The 21,124-nt window shown below is 39.1% G+C and overlaps 1 pseudogene; it reads left to right on the top strand.

Moving 5' to 3' along the window:
* The first annotated feature begins 275 nt into the window (after positions 1-275).
* LOC148776709 (olfactory receptor 11G2-like) lies at positions 276-5,974 on the top strand (annotated as a pseudogene).
* Positions 5,975-21,124: the final 15,150 nt, after the last annotated feature.

Consider the following 21,124-nt stretch of genomic DNA (forward strand, 5'->3'; position numbering starts at 1 on the left):
AATGAAGCAGATGGATGTGCTATTGTGAGAGCAGGGCATGATGCTTCTACCCCGTTGTGCCTCTGTGGACTAGCCCTGGGGGGAAAGCAAAATTTCAGAGAAATATCTTTCCTTCATCGTATATATTACATCTGAAAATCTGACTAATCTAGATTGGGTTTAACCCAACCTTTCCAAGACAGCATGGAGGTGAGGGAGTAGTTTATCTTGCTTGGCTTTGTTAATAAACTCAGTCCAAACATCCTGCATACATAACACAACTTTGACACCACCGTATGCATATTTCCATTCCCTCTGCCACAGAACTTTCTGCAGCTAATTCAGGGGAACTGTCCTGCCTCTCTGAACAGCTCCAGCTTCCCCTTGTGTCAAGTGAACACCACAGCTCTTCTGTACAAAGGAGTGAAGTAATAAAAGGTGAGTAACAAATGATATGTTTTATTCAAAATATCTGTTTTCACCCACTGACAATTTATAGTTAGGTTGAGCATGAAATGGTGATGACACGCAGAGAATCATTTTTCACACTTTTCTTATTTTCTAGAGCAGCTTTGTCAGACTCTCAAAGTAGGAGAATTGCCCTAAAGGGAATCACCTGGATATTTTTGCCTCATGTAAACGTGACAGACTAACGGATTTTCTCATCTGAGAGATAAATAAAATATCACCTCTAGATCTATAAAACCTCCATATCATGTGTGCTTGTAGTATACTTGGAATAGGAGTAAGCATGTTATAATGAAAGGTTATTAAAAATTATATAACCCTACTCCCCTTTCACATAAAGAAACCAAAGTTTATAGACAGTAGAAGACTCCACTAGAGCCACTAAGCAACTCTGTCATGATGCTAAACCTGGAATTTCCATCCTACCCTCCCTATCTCCTATTTTAACATCTACAGCTGGGGTCCATTATTATCTCTAGCAATACAGAGTAAGCCACCTGGGATGGGACACATTGTTCCACACAGAAACTTAGCTCCCGTTACTTCCTTTAAATGGATTCCTCTCATGTCTGGGCCAATACTCTCCTAGTCTCAGATCATTTGGAGCCCTTTCTTATATAATTTATTTCCTAAAACTTCATCTCACAGGCTCTATGAAGCTCAAAGAAACTAATTGGTAGATATCTCTATATTATCTATCTATATTCTCTATGTTGGTAACAGTGAGGACAATCATTTCTTTCCAAAAAAATTACAAATATATACTATCTTCCTCATACTATGCTGAGAACTAGGAATTAAGAATGACCATGGAGGACAATAAGAACAAAGACCCTGGGTCAGAAAAGTACTTGGCTATTTCTAGAAACTGAAAGAAGGCCAGTGTTACATTACTGAAGTACTGTGGGGAAGAAGGAAGCCATGCATGCATGGGTGTGTGCCTCTAGTGGTCTCCTCCCTTCCTATCTAATAAGATTCTTGCTGGACCAAGGGGCTTCTATTGTTTCACAGTAAAGTGATTGTCATTGCTTTCCTATCCTTAAAAATGCATGGAACAGGAGTCAGCAAATTATGGCCAATGGTCCAGATCTGGCCTGCTGCCCATTCTTGTATAGACAGTGAGCTAAGAATTCTTATATTTTTAATTTAAATTAAAAAATTAATAGAAGACTAACTTTCTGTTACTCAGAAACTGTGTTAATATAACACATCAGAGTTATATTAAATTCAAACTTCAGAGTCCTTTGCAAAACAGAGTATGTATTTCTAACGTGTGTGTGTATGTATGTGTTTGAGAGATATAGAATGTATATGATTGATTAATACAGCCATGAGATGAGGTTGGAGATGTTACAAGGGGTCATCTAATAGTGTGGTGTGAAGATTTTATTTTCAGTGCATTGGGAAGCTAACTGAAGTATGTGCACAAGAAAAGGGACTGACCTGATTTTCTGTTTTAAAGAGTGCTCTGGCCGTGACAGGGATAGCACATTATCTAGAGGCAAGGGTGGAAACAGGAAGCCAGTGAGGACAGCGTCACAGTGATCCAGGGAAGAAAAGATGAGAGCTTAAACACGAGAGCGTTAGACATGGGAAAAAGTAACAACAATTTCTGGTGGACTCAACGTGAGGGTTAAATAATGGAGAAACACTACACTGACACAAATTTCACCAAAAAAGTTATTCAACATTCAATTGAATAGGTCAAATTATGTGATTGCTGAGCGGATGCTTACTCCTAAAATGAAATTTCAGGAACACCAGCAAAGCAAACCTGGTCAAAAATACTTAATAATTGTTTTTAATTGATCATAACACTTTCCTCTGAATTGGTACAGGAATTATAGACTTATGCTTTTCTTTTAGCACAGACACAGACTTTGTTAGGACATTTCATAATGAGCATCAGCCTGCAGTGTTAACGTAGAGCAAAGGATTCTGGCAAAGTTAAGGCTAATCCCAGCTGGCAAATCTAGATTTATCTTTAGATTCTAAAATACTTAGAACTCATTAAGGACCTTTTCACATAGCAGAATTAATCCTTTGCATCGCTAATTTTATTCTTTACTAATCAATGGGCTCATGCGACTGATATAACTTTGTAACTACACTACAAAAGCCAGGGTGAGAAGCAAAAATAGGGTAAATGATTACTGTCATTGATCATGAGTGAAACCGGTACAGAGTGACTTAAAAGTCACTCAGATGTTATACTCTTCTGCCGTCTTCCTTCAACTCTCCTTTATAAAAAAATGAATGTGTGGTCTCAGAAATTTACTGGGCCCCTAGGAAAATGACTTTAAAAGCAGAAGAGGAAAGACAGTAAATGGAATTGCATGGTATAAGTACCAGAACCTACACACTCTTCCCTTCACCAAATAGAGTCCTTTAAATCCTATTCCAGTCCAGTTATATACTCTAAAAGACAATCTGGCATATCTGCAAGAATTTTATTGGCCCCAAGCATCCCTCATGCGATATGAATCAGGGAATCCTGTTTAAAATGACCCAGAAAGGGTTTTTAAAGAATATGTATTGTATTATAATCTCTCCCACAGCCTTGTTCCCCTGCCTCCAACCAACACAGTTCTCTTCCTCCTCCAACACTAATGTAAGCAACCATACCTTTACATGAGAAGGGATGACACCTTGCTGCCACCACCTTTTGCTTCTGATCCTGTAGGTTTCTCAGAAATTGAATATTTCTGGTAGAAAATTATTAGACTTCCTGAGTCCCTGTGTCAAACTTCAAAACCAAAATATGGATTTACAATAGAACAAGGGTTAGGGAACATAGCTTTTCTTTATATTGCACATATATACATTATCTCATAGGTTTCTGATTGATTTCAAGATCAATGTGCAAGATTATTTAACAAAAGTATTCTCATTTAGAACAACAGAAAAAGACATGTTGCGGATATGCAAACTTTAAAAGCTACTCTACCTTGAGATGCTCCAAGTAGTTACTGGAGGATAAGCAAAATTTTAGTGCTGAATCCTTACAAATCCACTGCTATTAGAATATTTAGAATTCCATGTTATCAGTAATATTCATAGCTCATATCTTTGGATAGAAATATATCAATAACTGTAGCTTGGAAAATTTCATATCTCTGTTCCAGGTAAGTACAGACCTTTTTCACGTGTTCTGTTAATAATTCTTACACGCTGGTCCACCGTGAAAGGATTGCCTTTCTAACATAATAGAAATCAAGGTTGATTTCCTATAGTTGATCTGATGATTGCAATCTGATGATTACTGATAATTAGTGTAAAACAATATGAAATTAGTAAGTTAAATCATTTAGTTTTAAATAAAGGCTGCTTCAAAAGTCACATAAAAGAAGTAATTCAAGAAGTTCCATTAATTTATTTTACATGGCAACATAGGTCTGTACTTACCTGGAACAGAGATATGAAATTTTCCAAGCTACAGTTATTGATATATTTCTATCCCAATGATATAAGCTATGAATATTACTGATAACATGGAATTCTAAATATTCTAGTAGCAGTGGATTTGTAAGGATTCAGAACTAAAATTTTGCTTATCCTCCAGTAACTACTTGGAGCATCTCAAGGCAGAGTAGCTTTTAAAGTTTGCATATCTGCAACATGTCTTTTTCTGTTGTTCTAAATGAGAATACTTTTGTTAAATAATCTTGCACATTGATCTTGAAATCAATCAGAACCCTGTAAGATAATGTATAAATGTGCAACATAGTTTGATTCAGCTTCTGACACAACTGCAATGATGTCACCTCTTTGAAAAGTGGAAGAAATCCATTCCATTTTTGTGACAATAGACCAGTAGGTTGGTTGGTAGATAGATCAACTCTATTAAATGTAATATTTGTATGCAAAAATGCTAAGTCACTTCAGTCGTGTCTGACTCTTTGTGACCCTATGGACTGTAGCTTATCAGGCTCCTCTATCCATGGGGATTCTGCAGGCAAGAATACTGGAGTGGATTGCCATGCCCTCCACCAGGGGATCTTCCTGACCCTAGGATCGAACGCTTGTCTCTTATGTCTCTGGCATTGGCAGATGGGTTCTTTACCACTAGCGCCACCTGGGAAGCCCTAAAGATAATATATGTATATTCTCTATTAAGTCTATATAATCTTCAAAAACTGCTACAACCCTTTCCTAGAAGGGCTTATCTATTTCTGGATCCAGGATGAAAATATGAATGAGAGTAAAGAGGAAACCCAGGTCAATATTTCATCTTTCAAGAAAAAATTATTGATATATAAGTCCTTATGGGCTTCCCAAATGGCACTAGTGTTAAAGAACCTGCCTGTCAGTGCAGGAGACATAAAAGATGCGAGTTCAATCCCTGGGTCAGGAATATCCCCTGGATGAGGGCATGGAAACCCATCCTAGTATTCTTGCCTAGAGAATCCCATGGATAGAGGCGCCTGGTGGGCTACCATCCCTAGGGTCGCAAAGAGTTGGACATGACTAAAGTGACTTAGCATTCAGGCATGCAAGTCCTTATATCTTTCCCAGGAAGATTTAAGTATAAATTTGAGTCCTCATGTCTCTGTGCAAACTCATTTGATATTTGCTGGTTCTTTCACAGCCCGCAGACTCATGAAAATATCCAACACTCCCCACACCTCCAGCACCATCACTGGCTTCATCCTCCTGGGCTTCCCTTGCCCCAGGGAGGTGCAGATTCTCCTCTTTGTGCTCTTCTCTGCTGTCTACCTCCTGACCCTCATGGGCAATGGTTCGATCATCTGTGCTGTGATCAGAGACTCCACACCCCCATGTACATCCAGCTCGCCATCTTCTCCTTCCTGGAGATCTGGTATGTCACCTCCACTGTCCCCAACGTGTTGGCCAACTTCCTCTATGACAACAAGCTCATCTCCTTCTCTGGTTGCCTTCTCCAGTTCTACTTTTTCTTCTCCTTGGGTTCTACAGAAAGCTTTTTCTTGGCTATTATGGCATTTGATGGATACCTTGCCATCTGCCAACCTCTACACTACCCCACCCTCATGACTGGACATCTCTGCACCAATTTTGTGATCAGCTGCTGGGCACTTGGTTTTCTCTGGTTTTTGATTCCCATCATCATCATCTCCCAAATGTCCTTCTGTGGATCCAGGATCATTGACCATTTCCTGTGTGACCCAGGTCCTCTTCTAGCACTCACCTGCATAAAAGCTCCTGTGATGGAGCTTTTCTTCTCCACTCTAAGTCCTATTCTCCTCATCATTCTCTTTCTCTTCATCATGGGGTCCTCAGCTTTGGTCATAAAAGCTATATTGAAATTTCCTTCAGCAGCTGGACAAAGAAAGGCTTTCTCAACCTGCGGTCTCATCTGACTGTGGTTTCACTGTTCTGTGATTCAGTAGTGGTTATGTATGGGAGCCCAGCATCTGATCATGGTGCTAGAATGCAGATGACTGTGACTCTGTTTTATTCTGTTGTCACCCCACTTCTTAATCCAATAATATATAGTCTTAGGAACAAAGATATGAAAAAGGTGCTGAAGAAATTTCTGAGACTATAAAAACTATTAACCAAAAAGACTCTTTAGCAAGTAGAGCCCAAATTTTTATTTACTAATTTGCAAACATTTCTAAATATTCTATTTATTTTCAGGTTAAAAACAACATTATTCAGAAAATATTTCAGTATCTTGTGAGCATGTTATCTGTTGATTTTTTCTTCTCATGGTTCTTGACTGTTTGTCCTCTTTCTTCATATACTTTCATATTTTTAATTGAATGCTGCACATTATATTTTTAACATCATAAAGACAATGGATATATTATTGCAACAAAGGTTAAATTTCCCTCACGTAGCAGATAGAGTAAAAACAGATCAGTTTGATCCCATTTAAGGATTCATGTTGTAAAAACAACCTTAACCACTTTTGCTCTTATTTCTGGGATGTGACTCTTTCTCGGGAATATGACCTTTCTGAGATCTCAGCTGCAAACCTGGACTGTTTTTAGGATACCTCCACCTTAGCAATCCCTGAATTCCTATTTTTGTACTCTGAAAATCATGACTCCTAAAACATCTGCTCCGCACTTTAGACTCTCAATTTCTGCTTTCTGCTAGATTTTTTTGAAATCTTATCTTGTATGTGAATGGCTGGCTGAGACATCAAAAATGCCTTGAAAGGAGATTATATTACCCTTTGATCCTCCTTCTCTGTGGTCCTCCTTTTCTAGAATTTGTTTCTCAAACCCCAAGTGCCTTACTGGCCATAAGCACAAAACCTTTATCTCCTCAGTTCAGTCTGAGGAGAATCTACTGCTTTTTGCTGAGACAGTATTCTTCCTTCACCCCAATCTTTCCCAAATGCCTTCCTATCTACATATTCCTGCCCTACTGATTGCTATTCCTCAGGGGAAAAGCCCCAGTGTGAATGTGAAACTCATTTCCATGTTCCTCCCTTCTTGGAATTTTATCCCCTGAAGTCTTTTCTGTGTTAACTGCTTTCTAGTGCCTTAGAATATTCCTTTTATGTATTTTGTCAAGGTTTTATAGTTATTTTTTGTAGAATGGTTAGTTTAATGCAAGCTGTTTAGTCATGACCATAGTCAGAGATTCTTGTCCTTTATATCTAAATTCCAGACCTTCTCACTACTATTCTCACTTTCAGAAGATGATCTTATACCATAAATATGCAAAAACCCACAAAGCAAAGAACAGTGAATACAGAGACTGGTATAAATGCAAATCTCGGAAGTAGATCTGCTTTTTTTTCAATGCAAGAAGCTCTGGATTCCTGTAGGGGGTGGGGTAGGGAAGGGGAGTTTACTTATAGTAAGACGTGAAAAAGCAGAACCACAGAGAACAGATTTAGGCCATTTTCATTGGTATATAGTTGATTTGCAATCTTGTATCAGTTTCAGGTGTACAGCGTAGTAATTCAGTATTTTTATAGATTACACTATAAAACTACTGCACATTTCACTCATTCAAACTACTGCACAACTGCACTCATTTCACATGCTAGCAGAGTAATGCTCAAAATTCTCCAAGTCAGGCTTCAACAGTCTATGAATCGAGAACTTTCAGATGTTCAAGCTGGGCTTAGAAAAGACAGAGGAACTAGAGATCAAATTGACAACATACATTAGATCACAGAAAAAGCAAGCGAATTCCAGAAGAACACCTACTTCGGCTTCATTGACTACTCCAAAGCCTTTGACTGTGTGGATCACAACAAACTCTGGAAAATTCTTAAACAGATGGGAATACCAGACCACCTGACCTGCCTCCTGCAAAACCCGTATGTAGGTCCAGAAGCAACAGTTAGAACTGGATATGGAACAGACTTGTTCCAAATTGGGAAAGGAGTACAGCAAGATGTATATTGTCACCCTGCTTATTTAACTTATGTGCAGAGTATATCATGTGAAATGCTGTGCTGGATGGAGCAAAAGCTGGAATCAAGATTGCCAGGAGAAATATCAATAATGATATTGATAAATATAATAATATAAATAATGATAATGATAAATATCGATATCAAACCACAGATATGCAAATGACACCACCCTTATGGCAGAAAGCGAAGAGGAGCTGAGGAGCCTCTTGATGAAAGTAAAAGAGGAGAGTGAAAAAGATGGCTTAAAAGTCAACATTCAGAAAACTAAGACAATGGCATCTGGTCCCATCACTTCATGGCAAATAGATGGAGAAACAATGGAAATAGGGAAAGACTTTATTTTGAGGGGCTCCAAAATTAATACAGATGGTGACTGCAGCCATGAAATCAAAAGAAGCTTGTTCTTCGGAAGGAAAGCTCTGACAAACCTAGGCAGCATATTACAAAGCAGAGATATTACTTTACCAACAAAGGTCCAGATAGTCAAAGCTATGGTTTTACCAGCAGTCGTGTATGAATGTGAGAGTTGGACTTATTAAAAAGGCTGAGCACCAAAGAATTGATGTTTTTGAACTGTGCTGTTGGAGAAGACTCTTGAGAGTCCTTTGGACGGCAAGGAGATCAAACCAATCAGTCCTAAAGGAAATCTATCCTGACTATTCATTGCAAGGACTGATGCTGAGGCTGAAACTCCAATACTTAGCCACCTGATGCAAAGAGCTGACTTATTTGAAAAGACCCGATTCTTGGAAAGATTGAAGTCAAGAGGAGAAAGGGACGACAGAGGACGAGATGGTTGGATGGTGTCACTGACACAGTGGACATGAGTTTGAGCAAGCTCCGAGAGATGGTGAAGGACAAAGGCCTGGCGTGCTGCAGTCCATGGGATCTCCAGGAGTCAGACATGACTGAGTGACTGAACAACAGCAACATAGATTGCACTCTATTATAGGTTAATACAAGACAATGGTGATAATAATACTTGTACCAAAAGCACAAGCAACAAAAGAAAAAATCAACAAATGGGACAACATAAAATTCATATCTTCTGCAAAACAAAATAAACAATTAACAAAATGAGAAAACACCCTACTGAATGGAAGCAAATACTTCATGTAACAGATAAGGGGTTAATATCCAAATAAAGAAATAAGTCACCTTAACAATAAAAAATAGAAAACTTGGTTAAAAATGGGAAAGACATGAATAAATATTTTTCTAATTAAGTCATACAGTTGGCCAATAGGACATGAAAAGATGTTCAACTTACATAATCCTCAGAGAAATGCAAATCAAAACCACAGTGAGATATCAGTGTGATATCTCACACTGATAAAAAATAATCAGTGTTGGCCAGGACATGGGAAGACTTGTACACTGTTGGTAGGAATATAAACTGGTGCAACCACTATAGGAAACAGTATGGAGGGGGGTCTCAAAAGCTAAAAGTAGAACTACCATATGATCTTGCAATTCTACTCCTGGGTGTTTATCTGAAGAAAATGAAAACACTAATTCAGAAAGATAAATTCACCCGAATGTTCTTAGCAGCAATGTTTACATGAGTCATGATATGGTGGCCTCAGTGTTTATGATGTACAGATGAATGAATAAAGAAGATAAGGTGTGTGTGTGCTTGTATACAGTGGAATACTGTTCAGCTAAAAACAGAATGAAGTTTTGTCATTTATAACAGTGTAGATGGACCTGGAGGATATTATGCGTAATAACCCAGAGAAAGACAAATACTGAGTATTATCATATATATCTGGAATCCAAAAACTAAAACAAATGAACATTTTGAATAAATGTAAAAAAAGCGGAAACACATTCATGCATTTGGAGAACAAACTAGTGGTTACCAGTGAGGAGAGGGAAGGAGGAGGGTATTAATAGGTACAAACTACTATGTATAAAATAAATAATCTACAAGAATACAAGTACAGCACAAGGAGTATAGCCAATATTTTATAACAACTTTATATGGAGTATATTATATTCAAAATATTCAATCATGATGTTGTATACCTGAAACTAATAAGTCAACAGTACATCAACTTTTAAAAATGGGATGGGAAGGGAAAAAATAAAATGACTTGACTCTCATAGCCAGAACCAGAAAAAAAGTAGCTGGATATTTTCTCAATATATAATAAATGTTTATTATTACAATTATCAAACAAGAGAAAAAGTATAAAATATTTAAAATTAAAAGTTATCTAAACCCATCACCCTCAGGCAAACACCATTAATGTTTAAGTGAACAATCTTTCATGTATTATTTTATACACATACACACACTCATATAAGTTGATTTTCTACAAGTCGGATATTGTACATGCTGTTTTTATGACAGACTCCTTTATTTTTTTCCTTACCACTCCCTACTACCATCACTCCACCCAAAATCTAATTTTCACACATCCTGTCTCTACTAGATCAACAGTAATAACAACCTAGTATGCATGCTTCATACTATTCTCCAAGATCCTAATTATATGAAAATATTTAATTATATATAAGGATTTTTTCGTTATCCTTCAAATATCAAATCATTATTATATAGGTTTCTGTACAAAGCACTTTTACATTTAGCCTTATAATATGCAATTACCTCCAAGTTTGATACCTGGGTCAGAAAGATCCCCTAGGGAAGGAAATGGCAATCCACTCCAATATTCTTACCTGGGAAATCCCAAGGAGAGAGGAGTCTGGTGAGCTACAGTCCATGGGCTCACAAAGTAGTCAGACAAGACTTAGTGACTAAACAACAGCATTAAGTATACTACATATGTTCATTTTCTATAGTAGACTGCTGCTGCTAAGTCATTTCAGTCGTGTCCGACTCTGTGTGACCCCATAGACGGAAGCCCACCAGGCTCCCCCGTCCCTGGGATTCTCCAGGCAAGAACACTGGAGTGGGTTGCCATTTCCTTCTCCAATGTGTGAAAGTGAAAAGTGAAAGTGAAGTCGCTCAGTGGTGTCCAACCCTTAGCGACCCCATGGACTACAGCCTACCAGGCTCCTCCGTCCATGGGATTTTCTAGGCAATAGTACTGGAATGGCTTGCCATTGCCTTCTCCGATAGTAGACTGGAGATATATAATTATTAAAACCAGTCTTCCACAGGACGTTTCTGTAGGAAGAACTATTCATGAGTTAGTTTTGGTTAATACTCATTCCATAAAAGACATGACTGAGAACAAGTTTCATATTCTTACTGAGAGGGTTTTCACTGAGGAAACTGAAGATTAGAGTCTTTATAGAGGTATCGTGATAATCAAGTAAATTATTGTCTGCATTTCTACTAAATCCAGCTAACTTGCAGTGTGCCTGATATGAACTTCCAGTTTAGCCATTCAAGAATTGTACAGCCTCAAGTACACCATCAGTATCTTTTTACAAATGAGGTAACTAAGCCTTGACTGGGACTTCCCTGGTGGCTCAGAGATTAAAGCGTCTGCCTCCAATGCGAGAGACCCGGGTTCGATCCCTGGGTCGGGAAGATCCCCTGGAGAAGGAAACGGTAACCCACTCCAGTATTCTTGCCTGGACAATCCCATAGATGGAGAAACCTGGTAGGCTATAGTCCACGGGGTCGCAAAGAGTCGGACACAACTGAGCGACGGAACGGAAGCCTTGATTGAGTAAGTTGCCCAAACAGTTAAAAGTGTTGGAACCAGGTTGAATTAAAGAACTATGACTCCAGAAACCATACTGTAAACTGTTATGCTATGGTGTCTCCTGATGTTAGGTTATCATATGTAAGCTTCCAAGTTAAGCATTTTATATACACTATCTTTTTTAGTCTTCATAATGACATTATATGAGCCATTACTATTTCACGTGTTTCACAGAATAGAAAACTAAGGCCTAGAGAGAACAGATAACAATTTGCCAGCAATGCAGTCTAATAACAACTCAGAAAGCAGGGATTCAAACAAGTCTCTCTAGTCCAAAAGTCACATTCTTCATCATCATTAATTTGCTGTAACAGAGTTTTATATATATACATATATATGCTATTGAGTGAAAGGGGGTAAAATTCCCCTTGTGCCTCTAAAGCTGAATAATATCCAGCTATTAGGAAGAGTTTATGGGAAAAGGGAAAAGAAAAAGAAAAAGCCTCTAAAGCTGAATAATATCCAGCTATTAGGAAGAGTTTATGGGAAAAGGGAAAAAGAAAAAGCCTCTAAAGCTGAATAATATCCAGCTATTAGGAAAAGTTGATGGGAAAAGGGAAAAAGAGTTTATGGGAAGTGAAAAGCAAAGGAGAAAAGGAAAGATATACCCATTTGAATGCAGAGTTCCAAAGAATAGCAAGGAGAGATAAGAAAGCCTTCCTTAGAGATCAATGCAAAGAAATAGAGGAAAACAACAGAATGGGAAAGACTAGAGATCTCTTCAAGAACATTAGAGATACCAAGGGAACATTTCATGCAAAGATGGGCTCAATAAAGGACAGAAATGGTAGGGAACTAACAGAAGCAGAAGATATTAAGAAGAGGTGGCCATAATACACAGAAGAACTGTAGAAAAAATGTCTTCATGACCCAGATAATCACGATGGTGTGATCACTCACCTAGAGCCAGACATCCTGGAATGTGAAGTCAAGTGGTCCTTAGAAAGCATCAGTAGTGGAGGTGATGGAATTCCAGGTGAGGTATTACAAATCCTGAAAGATGATGCTGTGAAAGTGCTGCACTCAATATGCCAACAAATTTGGAAAACTCAGCAGTGGCCACAGGACTGGAAAAGGTCAGTTTTCATTCCAATCCCAAAGAAAGGCAGTGCCAAAGAATGCTCAAACTACTGCACAATTGCACTCATCTCACACACCAGTAATTTAATGCTTAAAATTCTCCAAGCCAGGCTTCAGCAATACATGAACCGTGAACTTCCAGATGTTCAAGCTGGTTTTAGAAAAGGCAGAGGCACCAGAGATCAAATTGCCAACATCCGCTGGATCATTGAAAAAGCAAGAGAGGTCCAGAAAAACATCTATTTCTGCTTTATTGACTGCCAAAGCCTTTGACTGTGTGGGTAACAATAAACTAGAAAATTCTGAGATAGGAATATTAGACCACCTGACCTGCCTCTTGAGAAACCTGTATGCAGGTCAGGAAGCAACAGTTAGAACTGGACATGGAACAACAGACTGGTTCCAAATAGGAAAAGGACTACGTCAAGGCTACATATTGTCACCCTGCTTATTTAATTTATATGCAGAGTATATCATGAGGAACTCTGGGCTGGAAGAAGCACAAGCTGGAATCAAGATTGCCAGGAGAAATATCAATAACCTCAGATATGCAGATCACACCACCCTCATGGCAGAAAGTGAAGAAAAACTGAAGAGCCTCTTGATGAAAGTGAAAGAGAAGAGTGAAAAAGTTGGCTTGAAGCTCAATATTCAGAAAACTAAGATCATGGCATCCGGTCCCATCACTTCATGGCAGATAAATGGGGAAACAGTGGAAACAGTGGCTGAGTTCATTTTTCTGGGCTGCAAAATCACTGCAGATGCTGATTGCAGCCACGAAATTAAAAGACGCTTACTCCTTGGAAGGAAAGTTATGACCAACCTAGACAGCATATTAAAAATCAGAGACATTACTTTGCCAACAAAGGTCCATCTAGTCAAGGCTATGGTTTTTCCCATGGTCGTGTATGGATGTGAGAGTTGGACTGGGAAGAAAGCTGATCGCCGAGGAATTGATGCTTTTGAACTGAGGTATTGGAGAAGACTCTTGAGAGTCCCTTGTACTGCAAGGAGATCCAACCAGTCCATCCTAAAGGAGATCAGTCCTGGGTGTTCATTGAAAGGACTGATGTTGAAGCTGAAACTCCAATACTTTGGTCACCTGATGCAAAGTGCTGACTCATTGGAAAAGTCCCTGATGCTGGGGAAGATTGAGGCAAGAGGTGAAGGGGAAGACAGAGGATGAGATGGTTGGATGGATTCATCGACTCTAAGGACATGGGTTTGGGTGGACTCTGGGAGTTGGTGATGGACAGGGAGGCCTGGCATGCTGTGGTTCATGCGGTCACAAAGAGTTGGACATGACTGAACAACTGAACTGAACTAACGGGAAAAGACTGATAAGAACTTAGTGAATAAGTATAGTTGTTTAGACGCTAAGTTGTGTCCAACTCTTTGCAACCCCATGGACTGTAGCCCTCCAGGCTCCTTGTCCATGGGATTTCCCAGGTAAGAATACTGGAGTGGGTTGCCATTTCCTTTTACAGGGAATTTTCCTGCATTGGCAGGCTGATTCTTTCCTGCTGAGCCACAATTAGGACGTGTTTATGGGAAATGACTGATAAGAACTTAGTGAATTAGTGTAGTATAATATTGTAAATACAACACGGGCAGAAAAGTTAAATCCAGTCTTCAGAAAACAATACAAAAAAGTATAAAAATACTTTAAATGGCAATGTTTGAGTAGTAACATGGAGGTCTTTTTTTCTATTTTATTTTTTCCCCCAATTTTATGCTTTATTGTCAAATGCTGCAATATTAAGTATTGACTGCCCATGACTTAATGATAGTTTGACCTTGATTTTTCAACTTTACAACTGCATGAATGCAATATTCATTTAGTAGAAACCATATTTTGAATTTTTAATTATGATCTTTTCCCAGGCTAGTGATACACGGTAAGATACTCTGTCTTGATGCCAGGCATCAGCAGCACGTCACAGCTCCCAGTCAGGCACATAATCACAAGGGTAAATAACCATGTTGTACTGATACAACCATTCTGTTTTTTCACATTTAATACAGGGAGAAAATTTTTGAAATTTATATGGAAACACAAAAGTCTATGAGTAGCCAAAGCAATCTTGAGAAAGAATAACAGAGCTGGAGGAATCAGACTTCTTGACTTCAGACTGGAGTACAAAGCTACAGTAACCAAGACAGTATGGTGCTGGTACAAAAATAGAAATGTAGATCAATGGGACAGGATAGCCCAGAAATAAATCCGCACACCTATGGTCATTAATTTATGACAAAGGACAAATGACTATATAGTGGAGGAAAGACACTCTCGTCAATAAATGGTGCTGGGGAAACTGGACAGCTACATGTAAAAAAAATGAAATTAGAACATTCTTTAACAACATGCAGAAAAATAAATTCAAATGGATTAGAGATCTAAATGTAAGACCAAATACTATAAAACTCTTACAGGAAAACATAGGCAGAACACTCTGACATAAAATGCAGAATATCTTTTTCATACCATCTCCCCGAGTAATGAGAATGAAAACAAAAATAAACTAATGGGACCCAATTAAACTCAAAAGTGTTTGCACAGCAACAGAAACCATAAACAAACTAAAAAAGAAAAAAAAAAACTCACAGAATAGGAGAAAATATTTGCAACTGATGCCAACAACAAAGGATTAGTCATCAAAATTTAAAAGCAGATCATGCAGCTCAATATCATGGAAAAGAAAAACAATAAAAAAAATGGGCAGAGAACATAAATGGATAGATATCTCTACAAAAAAGACACACAAAAGGCCAAGAAGCACATGAAAAGATGTTCAACATTGCTAGTTATTAGAGAAATTTAAATCAAAACTGTAATGAGATGTTACCTCATATCAGTCAGTAGGCCATCACCACCAAAAATCCAAAAACAACATATGCTGAAGGAGGTGCAGAGAAAAGGGAACCCTCCTACACTGTTGGTGGAATGTAAAGTGATACAGCCATTATGGAGAACAATATGGAGTTTCCTTAAAAACTAAAAATAGAGCTACCATATTATCCAGTAATTCTACTCCTGGGCATATATCCAGAGAAAAATATGGCTCAAAAAGATACATGTACACCAATGTTCATTACAGTGCTGCTTACAATAGCCAAGACATGGAAGCAACCTAGATGTCTATTGACAGATGAATGGATAAAGTAGACAAGATATGCATATACAATGGAATATTACTCAGCCATTAAAAAGAAAGGACCAATGCCATCTGCGGAGAAGGCAATGGCAAGTCACTCCAGTACTCTTGCCTAGAAAATCCCATGGATGGACGAGCCTGGTAGGCTGCAGTCCGTGGGTTCCATAAGGGTCGGACACGACTGAGTGACTTCACTTTCACCTTTCACTTTCACACATTGGAGAAGGAAATGGCAGCCCACTCCAGTGTTCTTGCCTGGAGAATCCCAGGGACGGGGGAGCCTGGTGGGCTGCCATTTCTGGGGTCACACAGAATCGGACATGACCGTGACTTAGCAGCAGCAGCAGTGATGCCATCTGAAGCAACATGGGTAAATCTGAATATTATCGTAGTAAGTGAAGTAAGCCTTACAGAGAAAGACAAATATCACATGATATTGCTTATATGTGAAATTTTTTTTTAAATGATACAAATGAACTTATTTACAAAACAGAAACAGATTCACAGACCTAGAGAATGGATTTAAGATTATCAGGGCAAAAGGGTGGTAGGCAGGGGTAGACTGGGAGTTTGGGATTAACATGTACACACTGCTATATTTAAAATAGATAACTAACAAGGACCTACTGTATAGCACAGGAAACTCAATATTCTGTAATAACCTATATGGGAAAAGAATTTTTAAAAGAACAGATATGTGTATAACTGAATCACTTTGCTGTATACCTGAACAAACACATCATTAACCAAGTATGTTTCAATATAAAATAAAAATTAAAAAAATAATTTTGTGAGAAACTGTCTGAGCTGAGGGGGGAAATGACAGGAAAGGTTTAAAAAAATAAAGACAACATTTAATAAGTTAGCTCTCTACTTCTTCATGAATAAATAATCTCCTGGGACCCTCACTTCACAGGGCTTAACTCTCACACTAGTAATCATCAACGCAGACGGGTCTTGCCTGCTTTTCAGAGGGTAAGATTATTCACCCAACAAAAATATGCGGTCTTCCACTGTGTGTCTAAGCAATTTGATGTAACTGTTGACACAAGGACTTCTACAGGAAATAGTGGAGAAAAGGTAAAAATATAAAAATTTAACAACGACACTGGTAACAGTAGCAATAGGTTAAGGCTCCAGTGCAGAAGCTTTTATTTGGCAACTTTGAATCTCATGTGTGGACAGAGGGAAACAACAAAGCTGTTCAAACAAGGAAGTGAAACGACCTGGTCAGTCTTTGACATGAAAATCCTTCACGAATTGGAGAGAAAGGGACAAGAAGTGGATTGTGCTAAGACATCTGTACCTCCATCAAGATGAGGAAGCTTAGATCCAACTCCCTGATGTGACCCCTGAGTGGAGCTAAGGAATGTTATGCTCTGGCCTCTCTCAGACCTGACAAGTGGACCCTCAAAACATCTACTTGACACTCACAGGGCTCAAGCACAAATGAGAAAGAAAAGATCTATAAAACAACCAGACAGGCCCTGGAAGGGGACAGATTCCTGGGGCAACTAGCTGCACAGCCCTCTATGGCTGAGGTCATATCATACCTTCAGCCCATCTAGCTCTTCTTTCTAGAAAATCAAAGGTGGCTCTGTTTCCAAAACTCATAATTGATAGCATTCACTAGAGGCCCAGGAACAGTTTCTTACATCATAGCCACCCCACTGTGTTATTTTTATAGACTTTCTTTTAATACCTGATAGGCAATCTGAGTTGTCTTATACATTGATGAAATCTCTTGCCATCCCTGAGAATTCGGGCGCTTTAAAAAGTAATATTTTCACCCCTACTGGGAGTCAAAGGTAAGATAGAAGGATCAGAGTCTCCAGAGAAGGCAGGTCCCAGAGGAAGGGAATAACTAGGAAAGAACATTCTCCTAACACAGACCACCTTCTGGAAGTGGTAAATTGATCCTCATGGATCCTCACTCCCTGGAGCCTCTGCTTAGAATCTCTCCATCCTTCAGCAGACACAGAAAGATTGTCACCTTATTTCTACTCCTTCACTCCTTGGTGGTTTCTGTAGAGAAAACCAACCTTCCTCTCCAGAAAGACTAGACATTCAGAGAAACTTCAGGTCTGGATTGCCCTCTGTCCATTTGTTTAGAGGAGAAAGTAAATATTAAAAAGTTAGTAAAACTACCCTCTAAATAAGAGTTCCTTTACTCTGCTTTAGCTACATATGATATTCGATTGGCCAAAAAGTTCATTCAGGTCTTTCATGTTATATCTTGTGTGTGTGTGTGTGCACGTGCACACTCAGTTGTGTCTAACTCTGCATCCTTATGGACTGAAGCCTGCCAGGCTCCTCTGTCCATGAGATTCTCCAGACAAGAATACTGGAGTGGGCTGACATTCCCTTCTCCAGGGTATCTTCCTGATCCAGGAATTAAACTCAGGTCTCCTGCATTGCATGGGACAGGTGTGCTATCTCCTGACCAAGCTAAATGAAGTAGCTGCTGCTGCTAAGTCACTTCAGTCGTGTCCGACTCTGTGTGACCCCATAGACGGAAGCCCACCAGGCTCCCCCGTCCCTGGGATTCTCCAGTCTAGAACACTGGAGTGGGTTGCCATTTCCTTCTCCAATGTGTGAAAGTGGAAAGTGAAAAGGGAAAGTGAAGTCGCTCAGTCGTGTCTGACCCTTAGCGACCCCACGGACTTGCAGCCTACCAGGCTCCTCCATCCATGGGATTTTCTAGGCAATAGTACTGGAGTGGCTTGCCATTGCCTTCTCCGAAATGAAGTAGATGGAAGTATTATTGTGAGAGCAGGCCAATAATGCTTCCACCCCACTGTGCCTTCTTAAACTAGCCCCGAGGAAAAAGTAAAATATCAGAGAAATGTCTTTCCTTCACTTTATATAGTATAGCTGATGACCTGACTATTCAAGATTGAGTTTAACCCAACCTTTCCAAGATATAATGCAGGTGAGTGTGTAGTTTACCTTGTTTGGCTTTGTTAATGACTCAGTCCAAACATCCTGTATACATCACACAGCTTTGACACCACTATTTGCATATTCCCACTCTTTCTGCCACAGCACTTTCTGCAACTAATTCAGGGGACACTTCCCGCCTCTCTGGACAGCTCCAGCATCCCCTTTGTGCCAGGTGAAACCACAGCTACTCTGTACAGAGGAGGAAATTAATTAAGGGTAAGTAACAAACAATACAATCTTGTTAGAAATATCTTTTTTTTCATCCATAGTCAGTTGAGCATGAAATGATGATGGCACACACAGAATCATTTTTCACGTCTTTCTTATTTTCTAGGGCATATTGTCAGACTCTCAAAGTTAAACTGCCCTGAGCGGGAACTGACCTGGATCTTTTCCCTTCTTGTAGAAGTGAAAATCTATCCAACTGATTTTCTCATGCAAGAGATAGATGTTAACTACAATATCACTTCTAGATCTTATAGATCTCACAGCCTTGATATCATGTGTACTTGCAGTATACTTGGAATAGGAGTAAGCATGCTATAATGAAAAGTAATTAAAAATCATACAGTACTATTCCTTTCTCATATAAAGAAAAGAAAGCTAAAAGAACAGAGTTGTAGTTGCCAAGGGGGAAGAGGGAGAGAGAGGGATGGACAAGATGTCTGGGGTTAGTAGATACAAACTATTACATTTCGAATGGGTCAACAATACGAAACAAATTTTTCAAGCAACAGAAAAACAGTAAAGTCCTATTGTGTAGCATAGGGAACTATATCCAATCTCCTCGATAAACCATAATGGAAAAGAAGATTAAAGAGAACGTATGTATGTGTATAACTGAGTGACTTTGCTGTACAGCAGAAATTAGCACAATACTGTAAGTCAACTATACTTCAATTAAAAATAGAGAACAAAAATTTTAAAAATTAAGAAAGCATAGCTTATAGACAATAGAAGACTCCACTAGAGCCAACCAGCTACTTTGCTATGAGGCTGAACCTAGAATTTCCATCCCATCTTCCTTCTCTCCTACTTTGACATCCACAACTGGGGGACCATAGTTTTCTCCAGAAACAGAGAGTAAGCCACTTGTGGTGAGACATATTCTTCCACACACAGCATTTGCTTCCATTCCTTCTTTGAATGGATTCATCTCAAGACTGGGCCAGCACTCTCATTACCTAGATCATTTTATAGATCCTAGAGCCTTTTCCTGTATAATTCATTTCCTAAGATTTCATCTCACAAGGTATTTGAAGCTCAAATGAAGTAATTGGTAAATGTTTCTATATTATCTGTCTATATTCTCTACATTGTTCACAATGTAGACAGTCATTTCTTTAAAAAAGTGTTTACAAAGTACATACCCTCTTCCTCATAGTGTGCTGAGCAGTCAGAATTAAGAGTGACCATGAAGGCCAACAAGAACAAAGACACTTAGTCAGGAAAGTATTTAACTGCTTCTAGAAACTGGTAAGCCACTCCAGTACTCTTGCCTAGAAAACCCCATGGATGGAGGAGCTTGGTGGGCTGCAGTCCGTGGGGTCGCTAAGGGTCGGACACGACTGAGCGACTTCACTTTCACTTTTCACTTTCACACATTGGAGAAGGAAATGGCAACCCACTCCAGTGTTCTTGCCTGGAGAATCCCAGGGAAGGGGGAGCCTGGTGGGCTTCCGTCTATGGGGTCACACAGAGTCAGACACGACTGAAGTGACTTAGCAGCAGCAGCAGAAACTGAAAGAAGGCCAATGTTATATTACTGAAGTATTGTGTGGTGGAAAGAAGCAGTGCGTGTGTGTGTGTGTGTGTGTGTGTGTGTGTGTGTGTGTGTGTGTGTAAAACAACAAAAAGAGAAAGGCAATCCTGATGACTTTGGAAACTGGTAATTAAACTGGTCCCAAAAAATCTGTGAGCACAGAACAGGCTGATTCCAGCTGCCCTCTAGAGGTCTCCTCCATTTCTAATAAAGTCACACGATGGATCAAAGAGTTTCCATTGTTCTACAGTGAAATGAATGTCTTTCCTTTCCTGTCTCTATAAATGTATTGACCAGAGCTCAGCAAATTATGGCAATAGGTCAAACATGGCCTGCTTTTGTATAGCCAGTGAGCTAAGAATTTTTACTTTTTAATTTAAATTTAAAAATCCATAGAAGACTAATGTTTTGTAATATATCAGAGTTACATGGAATTCAAATTTCTGTGGACATAAATAAAGATTTATGAGAATACAGCCATGTGCATTCATTTAGGTTTTGTGTCTGTGGCTACTTTCATACAACAGCAGAAATGAACAGTTATCATAAAGACTATGTGGCTACAAGACTAAAATAGCTAAGAAGATATTTGCTGACCCCTGGTGCAGAGGATTACAAAGTGAGTCCCCTCTACTGTTATGCGGCCTAGCATAGGTATTATAGTCCAAACGCAGGCAGCTTGCAGTAGGGT

Source organism: Moschus berezovskii, chromosome 9 (assembly GCF_049115385.1).
Source record: "Moschus berezovskii isolate FMDL1 chromosome 9, NW_MosBer_1.0, whole genome shotgun sequence".
NCBI classification, from domain to species: Eukaryota; Metazoa; Chordata; class Mammalia; order Artiodactyla; family Moschidae; genus Moschus; species Moschus berezovskii.